The sequence below is a fragment of the Rhinoderma darwinii genome, chromosome 1, assembly GCF_050947455.1.
Source record: "Rhinoderma darwinii isolate aRhiDar2 chromosome 1, aRhiDar2.hap1, whole genome shotgun sequence".
In the NCBI taxonomy this organism is placed as follows: domain Eukaryota; kingdom Metazoa; phylum Chordata; class Amphibia; order Anura; family Rhinodermatidae; genus Rhinoderma; species Rhinoderma darwinii.
This window is the reverse complement of record NC_134687.1, coordinates 601336054-601354872: the sequence shown is the minus strand read 5'-3', so window position 1 is coordinate 601354872 and position 18819 is coordinate 601336054. Positions and strand designations below refer to the sequence as shown.

At 45.0% G+C, this 18819-nt stretch overlaps 1 protein-coding gene across 2 annotated transcripts in view; it reads right to left on the bottom strand.

The window, feature by feature from the left end:
• SLC14A1 (solute carrier family 14 member 1 (Kidd blood group)) overlaps nt 1–18819 on the bottom strand; it is an 88687-nt gene that overhangs the window by 50866 nt on the left and 19002 nt on the right. The window contains exon 1 of one of the 2 annotated variants that reach the window (XM_075854952.1): nt 12539–12627. The exons of the other annotated variant lie outside the window; for it this stretch is intronic. The gene's annotated coding sequence lies outside the window, so the exon portion shown is untranslated. Of the gene's footprint in view, nt 1–12538; nt 12628–18819 lie in introns of those variants that run through there. 2 annotated transcript variants of the gene reach the window in all.

Sequence of the window (18819 nt, the reverse complement as noted above, 5' to 3'; positions counted from 1 at the left end):
TTAAATTGTCAGTATGTCTCGGTTCCTCCGGGCCAGAAGTGTCCGATTCTGAGAAATCTGTATACACCGTAGTACGCTTTGAGGTGGGATATGAATTTGTTTTATATGTGTAAACCTGTCCCAAGTCAAAATCCCTACGGTCACGGATGTACTTTCGATGTTTACGCTCCTTAATTTCTCCCTGTAATTTTTCGATATTTTTTTGCAATTTAATTTCAGAGGTACTAAATTCAGGGCAAGAATGAAAAACCTGTATATCTTCAATTTCTTTCTCTAATTGAACACTAATCTTGCTGTAGTTCTGTCTCTCAAAGTCCAACAGGTACTGAAGCATACGTATGGAGCTGTCAGTAAGGAGTTCTTCCCAGCCTTTAATAAAGACAGTATTGTCCCTATATGAATTAGGTGAAATATTAATTCTCAGACCCCTATATACTATTTTTTGTTGTATATAGGTCTCTAAGCTGGCCACTTCCCAACAGGATCGTACGTATTTTTGATATGTTTTTTGAAGGTCCCTAAAAGCTGTTAATACGTCAAATTGGTGCAATGGGATGTTCTCAACGGAGAAAACAATAGCAGCATCAGCCGACAGTGTCTCTATGTTAGGTCTTTTAGACAAAAAACCTGCCATATCAAAACGAATGCACAAATTAATTGATAGGTTGTTCCAATTAGGAACGGGGTCATATAACGGGTAATTAACCCAGCATTATAGAACACAGAAGGATAAGAGAGACCCCAGGTAGCTGGCAGGCACACTAATAAATTACAGGAGAAGAGAGTATCGCCCTCAAGCGACAAGCCTAATTTCCCAGCTACCTAACAAATAAATAAAAGGTATTTCTTTATTAGCTACTTATAGCAAGACGAACACACACACAAATTTAAAATTCTCACTACCAGGAGACCGGATAACAGTATCTTGCCTTTAGTGCAGGCATAAGGCAGCTACCGATAGGGTACGCATTGACAACTGTAGTAAGTTAAATTGCTTGACAATAGTCAACTAGATAGATAGCAAAGTGAAACCGGTCAGTGGTAGGAATTAAAAGAATTTGCAAGCCCCCCCGACATGTTTCGCTACAGAGTAGCGTCCTCAGGGGTACACGGGGCTAATGGCGACGCGGCGAGACGGAAGCTCTTGATATGGGCCAGTAGCTGACGTTTAGTGGGGGTGTGTCAGCAAAACAGCCAATCCTGTCAAAGGAAACATATCCGTAGCGTGGAGAGGGAGAAACAACAAATAAAAAACTGTATAAGGTTGACCAATAGCGCGAGGGCTAGGGCGCAGGCGCAGAAACACAAAATCGGACTTCGTCTGTGTGTGTCATGCCAGGTATAGCGGCGCCAACCAACGCATGCGCAGATGTCACTTACAAAGACTCAGAAAAGGAATAACAGATTCCCATCAGTTAACGACAGGGGCGGCGCAGGCGCAGCTGACAGTATATGTACTCGGAAAACAAATGGTAAGTAAATATAGAAATGAGTGGGATTAAAGCACTGGCGTAAACGAATAATTTTAAATTTAATATATATATAGTAAACCAAATCGGAGATAAATGAGGCATGCATGAAAATGCACGGCTCGTAGGCGCATGCGCAAAACAGCTATTTCGTAAATCAAACGAAAGATGACACATATAATAATGACAACAAAAAATTAACATCTATACCAAATACTATGAATACTCCGATCAGTCATATACAATCACGGGTAAATCTGAGTCAGAACCCAGGGGACAATATGGCCAATTCTGTCGCTGGCCCCCGGGCTACTTTTCCTTTTTTAGGCCCACCCAGCCTAAACTGGGGGACCAAACCTTAACATCAAACACATATTTATCTAAGGACGAAGAGTTGCAGATATTCAATCTATCCTCTTGTCATCTTAATACTCATCAGTTAACTTTACTGAAGAAGGGCCTTTCCTACACCCCTACACCAGGCTTCGATGAATTTATATGGGTAAAGGACATAAACTTATTCGCAAGAAAATTGGCCTTACATAAATATTTTAAGGGCAACGTTTCAGATGTTGCTCGACAAGACCGTCTGGAGTCTAATACTCTGAGGGACTTGGAAGGCCTTCTTTATGAGAGCGAATTTGGTGTCACTGATGTTGTAGGGCCACTCTCATCACTACGTCCTAAGTCAAAACTAACCCCCCCCCTTCTCTCAATATAGTCATATTGACACCTTTGTTAGAATGGTCTGCAATGATCTTAAGAAATTGAAGGGTGGTAGGTCTAAGATCTTTGGCAACCTTAGTGACAATGAGAAAATGGCACTGGATGATCTGTGTAAAAATGATAACTTAGTCCTGAAGCCCTCTGACAAGGGGGGCAATATAGTGGTGATGGACCGTACTGACTATGTCAGTATGGTCCATAAACTACTGGATGACACTACCACCTATGCCATCTTGGATAGTAACCCCACGGCCACCTACTTACCTGAATTGTACAATCTCCTCAATGCCGCCAAGAATGATAACCTCATCACTACTGATGAATTCAAATCTCTTTATAATTCCACTCCTACTTTAGCAACCTTTTACGCATTACCCAAAGTTCACAAAGCAGTTCTTCCCCTCCCGGGGAGACCCATTGTGTCGGGTAATGATAACTTGACCCAAGGTATTAGCCTCTATGTGAATGAAATATTGTCACCTTTCGTTTCCTCCCTATCCTCATATCTTAAGGACACTAAGGACACCGTCACCAAGATCCATGAGATCAATGTCACCTCTACTACAATGATAGCGAGTATAGACGTAGAGTCACTCTATTCTAATATTCAGCACGATTTGGGACTCACTGCCGTAAAATATTATTTGAGCACTAAAGGTACCCAATTCCTACAACATAATAATTTTGTGTTATCACTTTTACGTTATTTACTCACACACAACTACTTCACTTTTGATAAAGTATACTATCATCAAATTAAGGGCACGGCTATGGGCACTACCTGTGCGCCCACTTATGCAAATCTTTTTTTGGGGTGGTGGGAAGACACTATGGTTTTTTCTGATGATTTAATTTTTTTCACTTCACATATCTCCTTCTGGGGTAGATATATAGATGACATCCTCATCCTTTGGGATGGGGATGTCAAGATTTTCACTGACTTTATGTCTATACTCAACACGAACCATATAGGCATGAGGTTCACTTATGAGATACATGACCATGCCATTAACTTCCTTGACCTTAAGATCTCTTTGGATCCTGGTGGCGGTGTCCAAACTGACATATTTCGAAAGGCTACAGCTACTAATAATTATTTACATTGGGAAAGTTACCATCCTCCAGCCCTTAAAAAAGGGATACCTATAGGCCAATACCTGAGAGCGAAACGGAACTGCTCCAGTGAAGCATCATTCCAACTGGAGTGTGATAAATTATTTCATAAATTTAGATCACGAGGATACCCTAAGAAATGTTTGCATAGGGCCTATGCAAGGGCAAGGGCTGCTCGGCGAACTGACCTTCTGTCCAATAAGGAAACTATAGTTGCTAAGACCGGATCATCCAGTGCCATTCGTTGCATTGGCACTTTTGATGCATGCTCACCTCAAGTTTCCCAGATCCTACGGAAGCATTGGGATATACTTATCGCTGACCCAGATTTGGAGGGGGCCATCTCTGAGAGTCCCAGTATTACCTACCGCAGGGGGAAAAACTTACGTGACCTTTTAGTACATAGCCATTATTCAACTATAACTAGTACTCCATCTACATGGCTTACATCGTCAGTAAAGGGATTTCATCCCTGCGGTAGGTGCTCTTTCTGTTCATATATGCCCACCGTTAAGGAGTTCATTAACCCTACCGATGGCAAAACCTATTCTGTAAAACAGTTTCTTAACTGTCAGAGCAAAGGGGTTGTCTACATTGCTAGATGCCCATGTCCCAAGCTGTATGTGGGAAAAACAGTGCAAGAATTGAGAAGACGCATATCCAGACATCTTAGTACCATCAGGCTCAAGGAGGACACTACCCTCTCGAGACATACCCATGAGCACCATGGGGGTAATTCAGGGCTGCTTAAATTCTGGGGGGTTACCCAGATTAAAATGGGCCCCAGAGCAGGTAACCTGGACCGCAGACTCCTACAGGAGGAAGCGCGGTGGATTTATCGCCTTAATACCATGTCTCCAAGGGGTCTTAACGAGGGTTTCACTTTTAGTGCCTTCCTATGAGCCTCTTGGTACCTTTTCTGTCATCAGTAAAATATAGTGGACACTGTTCCTTCTACTTTATACTTTGAAGTTTCTTTCCCTGCCGTATCCTTTCCAAGGTATTGAAATATTTTGGTGATTACTCATCTGACCCTACATATTTTATTTTGGGGTCTTACATATATGTTTATTCTATTTATCCCTATGACGAGTACTATACAACTATGGCGACACATAAAGAATTATTTCTATAGGGGACGGTACTTACTGCCCCTCTATTTATGAATGGACTTATCTCTCTTGAAATGGACCTCCTTTATCATGCCGCACTAGGTGGATCCTTTGCATTATACTTTCTATAAGTTGATGCATTCCTGTCATTCTAGTGGCGTGGGGACTATGGGGAGTTTTTAATTTCTTAATAAAAAAAATTTTTTGTTGTCATTATTATATGTGTCATCTTTCGTTTGATTTACGAAATAGCTGTTTTGCGCATGCGCCTACGAGCCGTGCATTTTCATGCATGCCTCATTTATCTCCGATTTGGTTTACTATATATATATTAAATTTAAAATTATTCGTTTACGCCAGTGCTTTAATCCCACTCATTTCTATATTTACTTACCATTTGTTTTCCGAGTACATATACTGTCAGCTGCGCCTGCGCCGCCCCTGTCGTTAACTGATGGGAATCTGTTATTCCTTTTCTGAGTCTTTGTAAGTGACATCTGCGCATGCGTTGGTTGGCGCCGCTATACCTGGCATGACACACACAGACGAAGTCCGATTTTGTGTTTCTGCGCCTGCGCCCTAGCCCTCGCGCTATTGGTCAACCTTATACAGTTTTTTATTTGTTGTTTCTCCCTCTCCACGCTACGGATATGTTTCCTTTGACAGGATTGGCTGTTTTGCTGACACACCCCCACTAAACGTCAGCTACTGGCCCATATCAAGAGCTTCCGTCTCGCCGCGTCGCCATTAGCCCCGTGTACCCCTGAGGACGCTACTCTGTAGCGAAACATGTCGGGGGGGCTTGCAAATTCTTTTAATTCCTACCACTGACCGGTTTCACTTTGCTATCTATCTAGTTGACTATTGTCAAGCAATTTAACTTACTACAGTTGTCAATGCGTACCCTATCGGTAGCTGCCTTATGCCTGCACTAAAGGCAAGATACTGTTATCCGGTCTCCTGGTAGTGAGAATTTTAAATTTGTGTGTGTGTTCGTCTTGCTATAAGTAGCTAATAAAGAAATACCTTTTATTTATTTGTTAGGTAGCTGGGAAATTAGGCTTGTCGCTTGAGGGCGATACTCATTACCTGTCGAAACACTCGTAGCAACGTGCTGCACAACCCAGAGCCCGCAGGGCCCACAAAAAGAAAATCATCCAAATAATGAATGACCGAAGCAAAACCAGATTCCAAACGAACCACCCATTCTAGAAAGGACGCAAACATTTCAAAGTAACTGCACGATATGGAACAACCCATGGGAAGGCACATATCAACATAAAAAGCATTATCTAAAGAACAACCCAGCAAGTGAAAACACTCCGGATGAACCGGCAATAAACGAAAAGCCGCTTCAATATCTGACTTAGCTAACAACGCACCCTGTCCTGCCGCCTGTACCAGCCTCACTGCAACATCGAAAGATGTATACGAAACCGCCGCATCCGCCCTGGGAATCCCATCGTTAACAGAACCGCCACGAGGAAAGGAAAGGTGATGAATCAGCCTAAACTTCCCCCGCTCCTTCTTCGGAACTAAGCCAAGGGGGGAAACTCGCAGATTCGGGTACGGCGGCTCGCAGAATGGACCTGCCATTCTCCCTAACTCCACCTCTTTCGCCAACTTTAGACGCGCAATGCCAACATTCTCATTAATCGACTTCAAATTGTCAGCCAACGACAATGTTGCAGAATATTCAAACGGAATCTCAAAACCAAACGAAAACCCGCTAGTGAGCACCTCTGCTTCCCGCCTCCTGTGGTATCGCTCTAACCATGGGACCATCTCGAGAACGTTCACCGGCGTTCTCCGCTGCGCCGGAAGGAGGTGCCTTGACCGGCTGCTTGCCTCTCCGGAAACAACGGAGCGCCGAATGAGCGCCCCCACAGATGGAGCATTCATGTCGGAATTTGCACGTGGCAAAGAACCGACAGTGTCCCTCGTTGTAGAGCCAACAGGCCCCTGTGGGCCTAGCGGCCGCAGCTCCAGGGGCGGGACCTGGCGCTGCGGCCGCACCGGGAAAGGGTCGTTGCTGTCTGCTCCCTTGCGCTAAAATGAGCTGCAACCACACGTCCGTTGCCTTAGTCGCGCAACTAATATCGGGCGACAAAGCCAAAAGACGCCGAAATTCTTCATCATAGCGCCACCAGGCCGCACCACCGTGCAGCCTGTGGGCGCTGAAAATTGTGTCAAAATAAACAAACAACTCGGCCCCTTTCCCGGGATACCGCTGGCAAATCACGTGAGCCAGTGTAGCATAACACTGTACCCAGTTGCCAAACGTTTTCGTGACTTTTGCTTTCCTATCCGAACCTCTCTCAAAAACCTGCTCCTTATCAACAGTCACCTGCTCCACTGAGACCAAGGACCAAATATCCACAAATTCATTCCTCCAAATCTTGTCCTTGATCTCAGCTGACAAATGAGTCCCGAGAGGAGCGACTCCACAAAACAATGAATCTCTAAACGTCAAACTAGCTAAAGCATTCTCTTTCTCAGACGGGGGCATAGCTCCCTCTGGTGGCACTGAGGGACACGACGTTCCCTCATTCACTTTTAACCCAGCCACCACGGCTTTTAAAACAGAAATCAAATCCGCACCCGATGCATTAGATTTATTAAGCCATGCGTCACCGCAGGCCGACTCACCGCTCCCAGAGGTCCCACCGACTCCAGAGGGTCCTTCAGCCACTTGCCGCGGCACTGGAACCACGGCCTGCACCTCCTCCACCGGCCCGGCGGGAGGGACAACCTGGGACAGCTGCTCCCGATCCACCGACAAGCGCTGCACCTCCCGGCGTTGACTGCGTCTCCGCGACGACCTCCTCCACGATCCTGATGATGCAGACGTCGTCGCCGACGAGGAGGAGAATCCATCGCTGGAAGACGAAGAATACCGCCGACCACGCCTCTTCACGTCACCTGATCTGCGACGTCTATGATGGCCGTGCCGGCGATGTCCTCCAGCCCGGCGTTTCCTCCCTCGCCTGGAACGCTCCCTGCTTGGACCTGCAGGAGAAAAAGATGACAAGGCAGGAGAAGGGCAAATCGAGTCCAAAACACCCTCGACCCTATCCTTCCTAGCACACTCCCCCCCTGGCCTTGACCCATGCTGACAGGGGCCCGGGGGGGACCGGGGTGGAGAAGCGACAGGCACCACAGAAGCCCCCGCCCCCTGGCTGGGCTGCTTGCTCACCGCCCGCTTCCCCGAACCCGCCGCCATCTTCTTTTTATGTGAGCCGCCATCTTGTTTCCTGGCCGCACTGCGCCTGCCAGGACGTCCCGCCTCTGTTCTCCCCGCCGCCAGTTCTGGCTGTGCAGAGAACAGCACGGGGAAAGATGGCGCCGACCCCGGCTGCACACAGGCACCGGAAGCAAGTCCCAGCTCCCGTGAACATGCCGCATGGTAAGCGACCATGTCGGACCAATCACCTGTGCCCACCATATTCACCCCACTGTCCCGAAAGTCGACTGCTGCCTCCGCGCCCGCATCAGCAGCTCGAGGCGGGTTGTACCGTGCCCGTGCCGGTTTAACAGCCGCCCTCTTACCGCCATGGGGAAGGACGCCAGCGCGACGAGTGGGCAGGGGGAGGGGGGCACTATGTCGACCGACGAAGCGCCCGTCGACATAGGCCTAGGGGACATGCTGGGACCACCGCATGACTGTGCAGCAGTCACAGCACCCCTCCTAGCAACGGGGCTAGGGCTCAGTCGAACCGGAGGGCGTGTAACGCGCTGCGGCCTACCTCGGGTAGCCGCTCCCGACTGTTCCGTGCCGCGCTCTGATCCTCGCTTTTCTCCTTCCTCCAACAGGGATTCCAGCCAGGCAGGTCCCTCCGACGCTACCCGCTGTGCCACCTTCCGCAACAGTTCTTCTGCCATCTTCTTGAAAGGAACACGCTCTGAATCTCCACAGCAGCAGCAAAGGTGTTTCTTTCACTGCAGCTTGAAGGTAAGAGGGCTTTCTGCCCCAAACCCCTGCCTTATATCTTCTTAACCACGCCCCTTTCAACCCCTTGTTCACCAATCCTGGTCCTGGGCATTATTGAAACGTTCCATCCTTCTTAACCCCTTGCAGTCCCTGACACTCTCCCTATGCGCTTCAGTGTCTGCAAGATGTCATGCCACTTGTATAGGGACCAGAAGGAGCAGAGTCCAGCTCTGAATTTAATTTCACCCACACAAAGGTAGTGCCCCCTCAACTCCCTTTGTCCCAAGGTCTACAGCATTGTCTGGATGAAGCGAAGCTACGGAGCTAGTGTAATGGAAGCACAATATTATGTAGATAATTGAGGGGCAGAACCAAGGGACGTTTTTCTGTGAGGCTTCCCCTCTTCACTGTCATGATGCCCCTTCTTTCCCACAAGGGAAGAAAAATCATAAGGGGAAAAAAAAAAAAGCAGTTTTGTAACAATGGTCTGCCACATAAGGAAATAACGGTTTATCATGTGCATATTATGGTTGTTCTGTGACATAAATGTGTTTATTATCCCTGTATTGTGACATCACTTTATGTAATATCCCTTGACTATGACATTAACTGTGACTATGCCTGTGCTTTGACATCACTCTCCTTATTATCCCTGTATGTGACATCACTCTGGTTATTATCCCGGTCTGTGACTTCTACAGTATGTGTATTATTCTGTACTGTAAAACCACTGTTTATTATCCCTGTACTATGACATCACAGTGCTTACTATGTCTGTACTGTGACATCACTGTCTTTTATCCCTGTATTTTTACATCACTGTGTTTATTACACCTGTGGTGTTATATTATTGTGTGCATTATTCAGGTTCGGTCACGTCACTGTTAGAATTATTCCTATGTGGTGACATCAGTGTGTTCATTCTCAGGAGTGCAAGCATATAAGGTGCAGAGATTGAATTTCTACCTGGGAACTGGTACATGAGGTGACCCAATGGTACCTCAGCTACATAAGAGGATACCCGTACTATAAATTGCATATAAAGAACAATATAACATAAGTCCCCTTTAAACAAATATATGGCGACAGGTTGGTTGCAGGAGTTGAGACTTTTTTTTAGTAAATGGAATGAGCTAGTAACATTTTGGGGCACCATGTTCCCATTTAAATATGCATCTATGAATAGACAGAATGAGTAATTTTAAGTCTATAATCAACAAGATAAAATATTTAACGTGTCAGAAGAGGTGATTATGCAGAGTTTAGTAAAGTTTATTACGTAAAGTGTTATTCCAGCCAAAAACCATTAAATAAGGGATACAGTTTAGATCAGTGGTGATCTGACCTGAAATCATGTAGGTTCCAGAATGGGGGACCCTGGTCCCCCCAGCTGCACGATCGCAGCAAAGCAGAGTCTGAAAAGAGCTGCTGCTCCATTCAATCTCATTGGGCATGACAGAATACCCCTGTAAGAGCTTCATTCTTCTCTCAGAGTTCCAATACCCCATCTGCCTGCACTATAAACCAGGAGAAATCCAGTGGTCAATAATGCATTTTTATTGTATAGGGAGAGGTGATAAGCAGCTGCCAGACACCTCTGGCTTCACTTATCTTACGATTGAACGTAAGATAAGTGATCATGCATCCTAAAAACAAATATGTTCAACCCTTTTTTTCCGCAGCAGCAGACACCGGGGGACTGGGGGGCTGCTCTCATGAACATTAGATTGTTGTCACATCCTGTTGACATCAGCGAGGTCTGCTGAAATTATCTAAAGTTCTTGTCCAGCTTAGATCCCCTCACGTTAAGCTTAACCCATTGTCAGAAGTTATAATTTGTGGGGAAACCCAGCAGCAAGTCTTCAATTTCCCTGCAGCGTCTCTACAGGGGGAATGAAGAATTACACAGCTCCTTTTGAAAAAAATGTATGGTTTGTGTAATGCATGGATGTGTTGTGTCCTACAGGGTAAGAGTATGTTCACATGCAGAGTCAAAAACGTCTCAAAATACGGAGCGGTTTTCAAGAGAAAACAGCTCCTGATTTTCAGACGTTTTTTGTGCCCCTTGTGATTTTTGTGGAGTTTTTCTAGAGCCGTTTTTGGAGCTTTTTTCAATAGAGTCTATGGAAAACGGCTTCAAAAAGCGTCCCAATAAGTGTCCTGCACTTTTTTTACAGCCGTTTAACGCGTAAAAAACGCCTCAGAAAATCCTCCATTCGAACAGAACGCCGTTTTCCCATTGAAATCAATGGGCAGATGTTTGGAGGCGTTCTGCTTCCGATTTTTGGGCAGTGTTTTGGGCATTTACGGCCTGAAAAACAGCCGAAAATAGGCCGTGTGAACATACCCCAAGAGGCGTCCCTTGTTGCTACTCTCTGAACTGATAAATAGATGGTCAGAAGATCCACCAGTCAAGTCCCAAAGTGGGACAAAAAATAAAAAGCATATACTTATTAAAAAAATAAGTTTAAAATAAAACAATAATATAGATTGGGCTCATTAAAAATCCCTATGTAGTGTAAAGAGAGTGAACATTTTTTTTGTTGATATTATTTATTAAATGTTGAACGAGGTAAAAAAAAAAAAAAAAAAAAGCCCAAAACACAATTAACCCCTTCCTGGCATTTGTCGTAATTGTACGTCATGAACGGCAAAGAGTTTCTAACACATGTCATACACTTGCAACAAAATGATGGCGCGGGCAAGACTGACCATTCTAAAGAATTACTACAGAAGTAGTGCAATGTATTAGAATACCAATCAGACAGTTGGACCTTCAAGCCCACTAGAGGGGCAAAAAAAAACAACATTTTACCATTTTCAAATCGTTTATTATTGGAAAAAAATAAACTATACATAATTGGCTTCATCGCATTCGTAACGGCCCAAACTATAAAACTATTATGTTATTTATACTATTTGTCCCTGTGCGGTGAACACTGCAAAAGAAAACAAAACTAAAAACTATGTCAAAATTGCTGTTTTTTGATCACCTTGCTATTCAAAAATGGGAATAAAAAAAGAGATAAGAGTCTCATGTATTTAATAATGGTACCAATAAAAACCACAGCTCTTCTCACAAAAAACAAGCCCTCAAACATCTAGACTAAAAATTAAAAAAAAAAAAAGTTATGGCTCCCAGAAAATGGCGACAGGAAAACAAAAAAACCCACACGACATTTTACAGAAAAGTTATTTTATTGTGCAAAAAAAAAAAAAAACACACAGACACACACACACACACACACACACAACTATAAATTTGGTATTGCTGGAATCGTACTGACCCGCAGAATAAAAGTTAATTTATAACGCAGGGTGAACGCTGTATAAAAATAAAATTATACTAGAATTGCTGTCTTTTTGTTCACCTTGCCTCACAAAAAAAATATAGGATAAAAAGTGATCAAAAAGTCACATGTACCCCAAAATGGTACCAATGAAAAACTACAGCTCTTCCCGTAAAAAAACAAGCCCTCATACTACTACGTATATGAAAAAATAAAATAAGTTATGGTTCCCATAAGCCAGGAAAGAAAAAAATATGCAGATGTGCAGGCCCGAGGGGAACATTTCTTCTATTTCAGGAAGTGGTTATCAAGGCCCTAATATTTGGGAACCAGGAAGAGGAGGACCTAAACATATCAGGTGGTAGCGAGGGTGCCCAGACTATACCAGGACAAAAGTTTCCAGAAAAATTCAGGTACAGAGTGTGTACCAAATGGGGGCTAAGAAAGGACACCATTTATCAGTGCGACACGGATCTGTGCATAAAGGATCGCTTCACAGCGCAACACACAACTATGGATTATTTTTTTTTACCCCATTATTATACCACCTTATGCCCAGCTTACATATGCCCCACATTAACTGAAATACCAAAAAAACTCCAAATAAAAACTATTACCAAGCTAAATGCAGGCTCCAAAAGTCAAATAGCGCTCCCTCCCTTCTGAGCCCTAGAGTGTGCCCAAACAGCAATTTACTCCCACATATATGGCATCGCCGTACACGGGAGAACCCTTTTAACAATTTTTGGGGTGTGTCTGACCAAACCTAAAAACAGAGGGACAAAAACAATGATAAAAAATGTTCCCCCCACTCAAACCTTGTCCCACAAATAACCATCAGCTTAAAATCATAGACCACACTAAAGTTGCATGGTCCTGAGACCAACATAGACTTACAACTTCCTGCGTATTCCCAGTGCTTCAGATCACCACGGTTGAGGAGTCACAACTAGATGTGATGACATTAAGGATCTAGCACCTAGGTCTTGCTATCTTATGTTGTACTTTCCCTAGGCTAAGGGAACAGACAGACTGGAGCGGAGCCAAATACTTAGCAAATTAGCAACATCATCATCAGCTTTGTAAAGTTGGCAGAAAAGACGTCCCAATATATTATCATTATCCTCATAAGTAACCAGCATAAGAAGAAGACCACTACGGGCAGTGAAATAGACTTAGAGTCCTGCAGCAGCTATCAATCACCATGACGTATTTCAGATACAGACAACACTGTTAATGTATGGATGGGAAGAAATACAAAATTCTAGTGCACGAGAGGGATTAGAAGATATGGTTTAAGTCCTGTTTAGTTCTGCTATTACGGATTCTGTTATATAGTTATATTTACAGTTCTTTAGAAATAGGGCAGAACCGTCTTATCTGTGTCTTGCCTGGTGCTTGATCATTCAGCTGTGGTCAAGAAAGATAAAGCTGAGCTACAATTATAACGCACTCTAAAGACTTGCATACACATACACCGATCAGCCATACCATTAAAACCACCTGACTAACGTTGTGTAGGTCACCTTCGTGCTGCCAAAACAGCTCTGACCTGTCGAGGCATGGACTCCACAAGACCTCTGAATGTTTCCTGTGGTATCCAGCAACAAGATGTTAGCAGCAGGTCTGTAGTGTCCACGGCGGCGGAACGTCGAGATTACTCACCCCCCGATGGCCGCAGCCATGGATCTGTGAGCGCCAGCCCACATCTCCTGCCTAGGAGAGCCAGCGCTCGCTTCCGCTCCTTTCTGCTGTGTCCCGTAGGCCAACACATGAACAAAATTAATCAATTAGCCCATGTGACCCTGGACTATAAGACAGGCACTGCCCCTTTACTCCTTGACTGAGTGTTGTTGTGTTTATCCGTGTTATTCTTGCAAATGGTCCCTTAGTGCTATCCTATTCCCAGTGTTCCCGTACCCGCTACCTGTATCCCGTGCTACCTTGTTCCTGTGCCTTAGAAAGTTGGAGTCGTGTTGTGTTATTGGTCACACCTGCTGTGTTATACCACGCCTGGTGTCTGCTGCCAAGGTCCCATCTGAGATTAGCCGTTGCTATGGTCTGAACTATTACAGGTACCCTTGTGCTTGGACTATATACACACACACACACACACATAGACTTGGTACACTGTTTGGCCAGCTGCTATCCCGATACGGCCCAGTAGGTCCACATACCCACAGATCGTGACAAGGTCCTTTAAGTTGTGGGATGGATCCTCCATGTATCGGACTTGTTGTTCCAGCATATCCCACAGGTGATTGATCGGATTAAGATCTGGAGAATTTAGAGTCAAGTCAACACTTGGAACTTTGTTATTTTGCTTAAACCATTCCTGAACAATTTTTGCAGTGTGACATGGCGCATTATCATGCTGACAGGGGGCACTGCCATTAGGGATTACTGTTGCCCATACCTCCCAACCATCCTGGATTTAGCGGGTCAGTCCCGGATACCAGGCGCTGTCCCGCTGTCCCGGGCAACCGGTGGTATGTCTCGGTGTCAACTGTATCTGTCTACTCAGAATGCAGATACAGTTGGATCCAACACTTAAGCAAGGAACAGTCAGCTCCTGTTCTTCAGCATTCACTGTCCACTCGTCGAGCACTCCCCGGGCACAGTGCTAACATTAATGAACAGTGATGACAGGCTTTCAACTATGGAGTTCCCGGCCAGAGCAATGCAAGCTCTCTGGCCGGCGGCTCGGGTCTTGGGAGAGCCCTTGAAGTCACTGTCCATATATAGAGAGTGACGTTAGGGGCTCCTCCAGGAGCGGTATCCCCTGACAGCATGGCGCAGTATACAGGGGTGGTGGCGTCATCTTCAAGGGGGGTGTGGCACTACCCACATGAGCAATATCTTTGTGACACTATGTGGGCACTGGAACTAGAGGCAGCTAAGTGGCCATTACAGCTGTATTGGGGCATCTAAGGCAGCATTATACTGTATGGGGCAGCTATTGGTACAGTATACTGTGTGGGGACAGCTTTTTGGCATTATACGCTGCGAGAGGCACTATGGGGGCATTCTACTCTGTGGCGGCACTATGGGAGCCTAATACAGTGTGGGCCTGAACCGGGTGTGTATGGACGGGGGCTAGAGGCGGGGCTTAAAAGGAAAAACATTTGCCACATCGGTTGTCCCACTTTCCGATTCTTTAAAGTTGGGAGGAATGCTGCTGCCATGAAGGGGTGTACTTGGTCGGCAACAATGTTTGGGGAGGTGGTACATGTTAAAGTAACATCCACATGAATGCAAGGACCCAAGGTTTCCCAGCAGAACATTGCTTAGAGCATCACACTGCCTCCTCTGGCTGGTCTTCTTCCCATAGTGCATACTAGTGCCAACTCTTCCCCAGGTAAGCGACACACATGCACCCGACCGTCCACATGATGTAAAAGAAAACGTGATTCATCAGACCAGGCCACCTTCTTCCATTGCTCCATAGTGTTGTTCTGGCGCTCACATGCCCATTGTCGGCGCTTTCTGCGGTGGGCAGGGTCAATATAATACTCTGACCGGTCTGCAGCTACACAGCAAGATGCAGAGCACTGTATGTTCTGACACCTTTTTTTTAATCATAACCAGCAGTAACTTTTTCATGATCTGTAAATGTCTTTTTATATCTGTATTCATTTTTACTTTTATTCTTATTTCGCTTGTTATATATTTGGAATGTTTAATATATGTTTGCCCCTTTTATGCTGAGTCTATTTTCTGTTCGCTGACTATCTCAATTTGTATTTCTGGCCAGTACTCATAATAAAATCAATATCAAACGATCCAAGGTTCAATAAATACGATGTGAAAAACCAGAGCATTATATTAGTGCTCTAGTTTTGTAAAAAACCAACCAGTGGATCGCTGATACTCAGAGCCAATTTACCATGTTATACAAAGTAACGAAAACACACTCCACCCATGTTCACTACATGGGTTAAAGTTTCCACCTGCGTAATTAATTATCAATCAATGTCAGCCTATACTGACTCTGGAATAGTAGTTTGCTTTGTATATAAAGCAGACACAGCATTGGGGGCACTCATATCCTTTTTGCCATGATTAAGAGCAACACGCTTGCTCGAAACGCGTAGGCCAAGGTCATCCAGCCCGCTATATATACACCTTGAGACTGCGTCTCCGTGTAACTTTTAACCATTTTTTCAATAAAATTGGGAACAATTTTCCTTTTTAATCAAACACAGCGCTGGATTTTCTCTTTCTTTTTCCTGATATACCTACCGCTGGCCGTAGCGGGGATCCGTGCGAGGTGTCTGGAAACGCAACTACTGGTGAGCTGGAGGTCTCCTCCTTTCTTTACTATAATGGAGCCTTTATGCTTTCAACTCTAACTCAGTCTGATCTACCTCTTGTTCCCTTTCTCCTCCTCTGCCTATGAAGTGGAGCACTGATATTTAGGCTGGCGTCAACAACTGGGCAAATTATATAGTTTAACCTGTGTAAACATGCACTATGCTTGCAAAGCCAAGAGTGGGCTAGACAGGTGACCCACTTTGATACAGTCGCCAAAGGACTTACATATACGCGCAGCAATTTCCCTACCATGAGTACACAGGTCACTGCCCCTTACAAGGTCAGCACACTTTCCTCCGCTGCGGTCATCTTTTCATTAATTTGGTTGGATACATGGAGCTATATTCCCTCTAGAACATCAACGTAGCGGTTACTTTGAAAGAAATATATACACTCATACTGTACCAGATTATCCTCACTTCACCTATAGTACCACTTCTATTACCCGCAGGAGAAGATGTTATCAAACATGGCATCGCCCCATGCAAACTTGTTGGGGTACTGATAAATGCACATAGTAGTCTATTTAGGGCAATTTAATTGTGTGTATATGGCAGCCAACAGTCTGGACAATGGCTGTAACCCCTATGTTCTTAGCTTTGTATGTATCTTAGTAGTTCTTGTGTATATGAGAAGCTTGGTTTATTCACAACTTTAGTAATAATCTGCCTGCCATTTTTCTATGGTCATAAGAGAGTCACCAGTTATGGTTAAGGAGGAATAAATTGGCAGATCGTGTCAGGTAATGGACTGAGACTTAATGAGGGCTAGATGCCATCTTCGGGCTCATAGTATGCAGGGTCTGCATACCACATCAGAACGTCCCCATGTGACTGATGTCTACAGCACATGAAGCCGAGATACAGGAAGTTTTGTATTTCAGAGTCTTGAATCTAAGATAAAGTCAGTCTTGTATGTGCTCCACTTTGTGCACTTAGATCACAGGTCTTGTATGTGTTCATGCTCCGTCCAGATAAGAGGCACATGCCACTGTAACACAAGAATATCAGCACCTCAATATTTACAGTACTTTCAGTTTATTTAAGGTTCACAAAATATAGGACCAAGCCAATGTTATTCGTTTTAAAACAACATTATTTGCAAAGTTATGAGCATTTTTCTAAATAAGCAAATGAGCCTTTATTAGACACGTGGGAGCTAACTGCAGAGATTCTCCTGAGGTGGAGCCTCCTCACAGCCTCTGACGCGGTCCTATCAGAATCAAGCTTCTTCACACACATTGAGAGACTGAGGCTGGAGGGAAGAGGGATCACTTCAAATCGCCATATATCCAGATGTGGACAAACTAGAACAGCAGTTCTAGCTGTGACACAACCGGAGATATCGCCAGTTGAAAACAGTCGATAATGAAAGCTGTATACTATATATTCACACGGTGTTGCTGGGCTGGGAAGAGGGTAGAAGCTGTAAGCTGATTGGCCAGCGTCATACAGAAGACATTACACCGCCCAGAGTGAAAAGAAAGAGTTACCTCTCATCTGGCAATTAGAGCCACATTAGCATATTTCGAAAATATCACACTAGTTATCAGCAGCAAAGCACTAATTAGGGGAATTGATGTACTGGTGACAGAGTTCCTTAGGCCATTGTCACATGTTTCTCCAGGTCTGCATGGCAGACACAGACAACATACGCCATACCTCCTAACCATCCCGGATTCAGCGGGACAGTCCCAGATTCCGGGCGGTGTCCCGCTGTCCGCGGCGGCCGGGGGTATGTCCCGCTGTCAAACTAATTCTGAAGCAGGGAACCATCAGCTCCCTGCTTCAGAATTAGTTCAGAGCAGATGAGAAGATACCGCAGGCACAGCGCTACTATAAGCGCTGTGCTCAGGGAAGCCCTTTATGTTACTGTCCATATGTGGACAGTCACGTCAGTGGCTATTCTTGGAGCGGAATCCCCGGCCAGAGTCAGCAACGGGGATTCAGCTCAAGGAGTAGCCACTGATGTCACTGTTCATATATGAACAGTACCGTCAAGGGTTTCTGCAGCAAATACAGTAGCAGCAAAGTGGATGAGATAAAACAAATCTCATCCACACGCTGTGTAAATAGAGAGCAGAAAAAAAACGCTCAGAAATTGACCTGCAGTGCGGAATTTTATTTTCCCCATTGAAAACCCGCAACAAATAGCAGTCACTGTATTTTTTGCAGTGATTTTGCAGCAATTCCGCCAGAAAAAACGCAACTCTGAAAGAAAAAAAAAGAAAAAAATTATTATACTTACTTAGGAGCCTGTTTCTTCCTCCAGGCCGACCTCCTGGAATGAAGTTTTCCAGGCTGTAGCGGCAGTCACATGGGATGAAAAGTCATCCCAAGAGGCCGGCCTGGACGGCGTCAGAGCCAGCCTCCTGGGATGATGCTTCATCCCATGCGATGCAGCTATCTCCTGGGATGGAACATCCCAGGAAGCCGGCCTGCTACCAGTGCTAAGCGCTGAAACCTGAATCAGTCAGGTCTGCGGGTCTGACTGGTTCAGTGTCAGTAGTTCCTGCGTGACTCTGACACGCATAATCAAATGGTTACCGATCACATCTAAGGCCTTATTCACACGAACGTGTTAAACGTGACATGGATCTATGTAATTCAATGTGGCCGTTCACACGGCTATTGTTTGAACGGACTGTGTGAAGGGTCTGTGAGAAAATAGGACATGTCCTATTTTTTCATACTTCACGCATCCCTCCATAGACTCTAGTCTATGGAGGGATGCATGATATCGCATCCCGCAGCGCAATGCACGGATGCACCTTGGACGTGAAAAACCGGTGTGAATCCGGCCTAAGCCCACCTGTGATCGATTACAGGTGGATCCTGCAGGACCCGCTGACAATGAACAAGTCA